At 41.0% G+C, this 7068-nt stretch overlaps 2 long non-coding RNA genes across 2 annotated transcripts in view; one reads left to right on the top strand and one right to left on the bottom strand.

Annotated features, from left to right (window-relative positions):
* The window catches only part of LOC128249892 (uncharacterized), a 69254-nt gene extending 67857 nt beyond the window's left edge, over nucleotides 1-1397 (bottom strand). Inside the window, exon 1 of the long non-coding RNA XR_008266028.1 lies at nucleotides 967-1397. This is a non-coding gene — a long non-coding RNA (uncharacterized LOC128249892). The remainder of the gene's footprint in view (nucleotides 1-966) is intronic.
* Nucleotides 1398-3959: 2562 nt separating this feature from the next.
* Nucleotides 3960-7068, top strand: part of LOC128249907 (uncharacterized) — a 63489-nt gene continuing 60380 nt past the window's right edge. The window contains exon 1 of the long non-coding RNA XR_008266058.1: nucleotides 3960-4126. This is a non-coding gene — a long non-coding RNA (uncharacterized LOC128249907). The remainder of the gene's footprint in view (nucleotides 4127-7068) is intronic.

Raw genomic sequence — 7068 nt, forward strand, 5'->3', positions numbered from 1 at the left:
GGGGGGGGGGGGTCGTCCTTTATTTCTAGTCTTCCGTGAAAGGAATATCCAGCCATGGGGAAATTTTACATCTCGTTTGGAAACTGAGGGTTGGTCACAAGAAGGACATGATGTGGTGATGATGTCAACAGCAACGACAACGATGATGATGATGACAATGATGAGGAAATTGGTTATCGTGTTGGGAGAGGAAGTGTCATGTGGATGGGGGAGGTTACATTTAATGGAATTATTTTACACATTTTGTTTTTTTTACGAAAATTAGGCAAAGGAGGATGGTTATCAGTTATCAGTCATTTGTCATCAGTCACAATCTTCGAACCTGAATGCTTACAACAGAGCAGATTCCACTATAGGCACCCTAGGGACCAAATAAGGGTGTTAAACAGGGTGATTGATTTAAGTCCATCTCTCAGCAACAGGAACAAACCCCTCTAAAGGGATTCCCCAGAGTTTCTCTTTAGCAAATTTCACTGATAAGATTTTGGGTATGGAAGAAAAAAAAAATTTGCGTGGGGTACCTCACACTGGGATTGAAATCAAAACAACGGAGTCGTGAAGTAGACTCCTTCCCCACACAACAACGCCTTTGTTAACAAGCGACAGTAAAACGCCTAACTAGTATTTACGTTTTGTTTACGTTCTGGGACCTGCTACTGGTGAATTAGATATTCCTCATTGTGGGTAGTGGGGTCAATAAGATTGCAGAAGTTCTGATGTACTTTTATGACCCCAGTGACCTTAGATAACCTCTGGGTCACTTTTAGAAGTCGTTATGTAATTCAAGGGTTCTCTCATACGATAGGAATTTAGTTACATTTCTTTTTGCTTTGAGACTTCACCATCCAACCACACAGGATACTAGGGTCAATAAAGTAATTATCAATATCATAACCTAATATCGATCTATTGGTTTTAGCCAAACACATTTTCCATAAATATTTCAAAAGTGAGAAATGGACTTACTATTTCATACATTCGACGGATATTTGTCCTCATCTTGTTTGTCGTTAATACAACGTTTCGGATGATACACCCTCCAGCCTTCATCAGGTGTCTTGGGGAAATTTCCAACCTGGGTTCTCATTCCTAAGGTATTTTTCGATGTTGTTATTATTATTATTATTATTCAGGTCACTGCCCGGAATCGAACTCGGAGTCTTGGGGTTAGTAGCCGGCACTCTTAACCACTACGCCATATACCGTGTTTATCGTTAAATCTATCCTCATTGACGATAGAATCTCAATAAAGATTTTCACAGCTGTAATTATAACGTTGCTTATTTAAGAATAATGTACCTTGGACTGCATTAACCAAAGTTCCCTTACATATTTCTAACAGCAAAGTATGGTTTGACAGATATTTGACAACTATGTCGACATTTTGAAAGATTCCATAGAAGCACACACGCAAATTCGCTAAACTGAAATATTTACGTACAAAGGGAAGTAACTAACAATCGAGTTATCTCCCCTTTAACTCTTTTTTATTATGGGTTACATTTTTTTTTTTTCAAGTCTTGGCAGAATTGACAGAACTTCTAAGAAATGCCTGTAGGATTTCCTTATGGCCATTTATGTTCTGAATTCAAATGTCACCGAAGTCAACTGTGATTTTCATCCTTCCGGGAAATATAAATTTTTAAAAATTTATTACTGAAGTTAAAATAATCGAACGTACATTGTGCAGCATTATAGAAATCTTAGAATAGGGAATAAAACGAGTCAAAGAGAACAGCAGTTTTAATCCCATCATCTGCCTGTCTCTGAATCAACCTTTGCTGTATCGCTGGCTTATTCCGACATAAATAAAGCCAACAGATATGCATTCTGCCCACGACACCTGAGTAACAACAGCAGCAACAACTACTACAATAATAATAATTAATTCTTTTATTTGCCAGATAGAACGATAGACATAAAGTATGGAAATTTATATAGAATTAAATGATTTAAAAAATGTATACATAGACTTGGTTGTGTGGTGAGAAGTTTGCTTCCCACCCGCATGGTTCTGAGTTCAGTCCCACAGCGTTGCACCTTGAGCAAATGTCTTCAACTTATAGCCGCGGGTCGACCAAAGCCTTACAAAGAATAAGGTCGATTTGCTCGACTAAAGGTGGTGCCCCAGTATGGCCGCAGCCGAATGAATGAAAGAGTAAAAGAAACGTTGGCACGCCGGGCGAAATGTTTAGCGGTATTTCGTTTGCCTTTCAGCCTTTTGGGGTCGATAAATTAAGTACCAGTTGCGTACTGGGACCGATCTAATCGACTGGCTCCCTCCCCAAAAATTTCGGGTTGAAATATCTTTGATCATAGGTTTGCTCGATCAGAACGACAACAGCAACAACAACAATACTACTACTGCCACTGGCACTTCGTCGGTTGCGACGACGATGGTTCCAGTTAATCCGGTCAGCGGAACAGCTTGCCCATGAAATTAACATGCCCTCAACAGACATGTGTACCCTTAACGTAGTTCTCAGGGAGATTCATGGACATAGCGTGTGACAAGGCTGGCCATTTTGACTTATCATGTACAAGTCATTTTTGCCAGTTGATTTGAGTGGGGCAGCGTGAAATAAAATGTCTTGCTCAAGGATACAATGCTCCGCCAGGAATCGAACTTACGATCTCACGATCGTCAGCTGAGTACCCTAACCATTAAGCCACGCATCTTCACACTACTACAACTTCTACTACTACTACTGCTACTACTTTTGTTACTACTACTACTACAACATCTACTACTACTACTTCTACTTCTACTGCTACTACTACTTTTATTACTACTACTACTTCTACTACTACTACTTCTACTACTAATACTACTTCTACTACTACTACTACTACTTCTACTACTACCACAACCTCTACTACTACCACCACCACTACTACTACTGCTGCTGCTGCTACAATAATAACAACAACAAAATATCAGCAACAACACGAATCTCCCCGAAAAGTGAAATGAACTCATTCCTAATCCTGAACATTGATCATCAAAATTAAACTTCCATAAATATATCCATCCATGACCCTCTCTCCTAATAACTCCGAGAGGGTTAGAAACCAAAACGTAGCTGGATGGTGTTACGAAATACTAAACACTGTCAGGTTCAAATTGATTGATTGTTGTTTAACTTTACGTCAAGTTTGATCTTCATCCGGTGTGTGACTTATGAAGGCGCGTGGCTTAGTGGTTAGGGGTGTTGGACTCATGATCGTAAGATTGTGGTTTCGATTCCTGGACGGGATGAAGCGTTGTGTTCTTAAGAAAAACACTTCACTTGGCGTTGCTTCCGTTCGCTCATCTGGCAAAAGCGAGAAATCCTGCGACGGACCTGCGTCCCGTCGAGATGAGGGACCATGGAAACCAGGAAACCGACCCTTCAGGAACCCTTTTTCTTTTTTTCTTTTTTAGTGTATGACTTTAAACTGCATCCAGTAGTGGGGTCCTAGTTCGGGTGTTCCACGGTTTTCAGTGGTGTGGTTCCACTTATTAACCACTATTATTTCCAGGGTTACTCTAACCCGAAGTAGAAGCACCAGCCAGGGTCCCAGCAAATGGGTTATTTAGCAAATCAGTCAGTCAGATGATGTTCGATAGCCAGGGGAAGCGGGTGGCCGTCAAGGAGAAGGAAAACCCGGATTCCAAACCTCTGCTGTCTTACGATCTTATACATCAGAAAGTTTCGGGAATAAACTCTCGGGAGTCGAGGCCCTTTGTTGTCTATAATCTAGTTGTGGCAGCTTCTGCGACAACGCTGGTACTAAATTGTGATGGCCATGCTGTTTGTTCTTTTGGCTCCATCAGTTACGCGAAGAGTGGAGACACGCTGCATGGGGTAATCAACCTGCCTTCTTCACCAAACCGCTCAGGCTTTGGTTCGTCATCGAACGCCATATGCAGGAGAGACTTACGAATACATCAGAAGAAAGATTGATCCATAGAAAAGAACGCTTCGCTCAAAACAACGCCGGGATAAGTGAGGCTTGTGTGGAAAAGACTGCCATTCGTACATCGGGCAGTTCAGCCACAGACAAGACTGTTCCAGTGGAGTCGTCCTTCGTGGGCATTAATGATAACCAGAAACCATAGACAAGTTTGTCCGAACAAGCCTATGTAAGCATTTATCGAGTTTATGGGACAAGGGAAATAATCGGGCATCATTAGTTGCGAAGAATTATTTCCCTTGCATTGTTCTTTTGACGATAGAATTGTTTCCTATTGTTTGACCGTTTCGTAAACCTTGCTTTGCTCTTTATAGATCAAACATTTTAACAAACGCGTTCCAGCCCTGCCTAACCTGTCTTTATTTCATCAACTGTATCTAGGATTACATTATCCAATGTGTTCTTCCTTCATCCCGTTGTTGTTTAACTGCAGATCAGCCTTAACTGATCAGATTACTTAAAGGTGATCCAGACGTAACTCTCATTTTGTCTTGTATTCAAGATATTAATCTGTCTATCTTGGATGATAGCATCTGTGTTCTTCTTCTTTAAAGATACTAGGGTCCGATTTAATCGAGATTTGGTTGCTATTTCTAATTAATCCAGTGACTACAAAGAAATTCTCACGCTGGCACGTAATCAATTTGTGTGTGGTAAGAAGTTTGCTTCCCAGCCACATGATTTCGGGTTCTGTCCCGCTGCATGGCATCTTAGGGCAACTGTCTTCTACTGTAGCCACGAAGCGTCCAAAGCCTTGTGAGTGGATTTGGTAGAGGGAAACTGAACGAAGCCTGTTGTATGTGTCTTTGTGTGTGTATAATGTATGCGCGATAATGGTTGTGTATGTGCATGTCACTTATTTAACCCCAGGTCAGCATATATATAGACGGCCTATGATCAAAAGCGTTCCATTGGTGACCGTCCATTCTTTTATTCAGCCAGTAATATATATATAGGACATCGTTATACAACGTGTCTTTTATTTTTTAACAGTAGTAAAGTGTAAGTTAAGGGAGAGATTTAGCTGCTATGTCTAGTAGTTGGGGCGATCAAGTGCAAGCATCCTCGTGTTTTACATAAGACAATTTCATTAAATAAGTTATTGAAAGCGTCGAACTGGCAGAAACATTAGCACGCCGGGCGAAATACTTAGCGGTATTTCGTCTGAGACCGATAAATTAAGTACCAGTTGCGTACTGGAGTCGATCTAATCGACTGTACCCCTCCCCCAAAATTTCGGGCCTTGTACCTAGAGAAGAAAAGAAAATACTGTCAGTTGCCTGGTAACCATCGGGATTTTTATTCATTGTGTGAATAAGATACGGGATGTTCTACAGAGTTGAATTGCTTCTGATCAAGAACATATTTGACCTGGGGTTAAATAAAAATGAAATCACTGACTGATGTTATTACGGCTCTATCCACCCCGCCCATTCCATCCAACTTAATATTGCAGCTTTTATTTCAAATAGATTATATCATTTATCGACCACACTATCAAACGTTGCTATACACCGATGGTCACGATGCGCTTCTTCTCTTTGTTATAAAACAAAGTAATGACTCCCTTCGGTCATCATGAATGACCATGGGATTGCACGTAGAAAGTAACCCAAAATTGTTTATGGAAGACCAGCAGTCGCCCATGCATATCAGCCTCCCCACTCCATGCCACTGATGTTATCCAAGGGAAAGGCTAAGACCAATACAGTTTGGCACCTGTGACGTCGCAACTCATTTCTACAGCTGAGTGAACTGGAGCAATGTGAAATTAAGTGTCTTGCTCAAGAACACAACACACAACCCGGTCCGGGAATCGAACTCACCACCCCATGATTGTCAGCCCGACGCTCTAACCACTGAGCCATGCGCCTTCACTTTCGAATCATGCCAGTCCACCGGTCGGGCGGACGGACCAACATTCCCTCTAAACGAAACGCCAGTCTGTCACAAGGCTACTCATTTACAGTTGAGCGGACTAAAGCAACGTGATTCCTAGACCGGCGGTGCTCAAGAACACAGTACAGTGGCGGTCTAGGAATCGAAACCACGATTTTGTGCGCATCACCCAAATAACTACGCCATGCGCCTCCACAAATAGATTATATACAAAGAACAAATAATCTTTACCATTTGTTGGGGTTAAACCGTTAATTCTTATCCTAAACCAGTGGTGCTCAACCGGAGTGTATATGACTCTTGGAGTCAGTATAAGATTTTATGTTAAAATTTATCTGCAGTAAATTGGTCTTATGTCTATAAGAGCATAATACACAGCCCGGAATTGAACTCACTACCTCATGATTGTCAGCCCGACAAAATATTTTTTTAATTTAATTCCTAATAATACTCTTTTACTCTTTTACTTGTTTCAGTCATTTGACTGCGGCCATGCTGGAGCACCGCCTTTAGTCGAGCAAATCGACCCCAGGACTTATTCTTTGGAAGCCTAGAACTTATTCTTTCGCTCCTTTTTTGCCGAACTGCTATGTTACGGGGACGTAAACACACCAGCATCGGTTGTCAAGCGATGTTGGGGGGACAAACACAGACACAAAAATACACTCATATACATATCTATATATACATTCAAGGTTGAATATGGTACTTATGCGTAGGCACCCAAATATTGTATCCCAAAAGGATAGGTGATCAAAATTTAAAAAAAAGCAACACGGATTTCAAAGGTGATTGCAGTACGCACGTTTCATGCTACTCCAATATATTTAAGTAATGCGAGCATTACATTAAATATCTATATATCTATATATACATATATACGACGGGCTTCTTTCAGTTTCCGTCTACCTAATCCACTCACAAAGCTTTGGTCGGCACGAGGTTATAGTAGAAGACACTTATCCAAGGTGCGACGCACTGGGACTGAACCTGAAACCATGTGGTTAGGAAGCAAGCTTCTTACCACACAGCCACTCGGGTAGTTTCTAGGACAAAAATGACAGTATATTTTTTTTCATTTCTTGTGTTAGTATTTTATCTGCCATTGAAGATCTGAAAAAAGTGAAAACTTCTTAATTGGTTTGAAGAGAGTAATATACGCACGTATCTACACACGCACCACCCTGCTGCCACTTATGTATATGTATGTAT

The sequence above is a fragment of the Octopus bimaculoides genome, chromosome 18 (assembly GCF_001194135.2).
Source record: "Octopus bimaculoides isolate UCB-OBI-ISO-001 chromosome 18, ASM119413v2, whole genome shotgun sequence".
NCBI classification, from domain to species: Eukaryota; Metazoa; Mollusca; class Cephalopoda; order Octopoda; family Octopodidae; genus Octopus; species Octopus bimaculoides.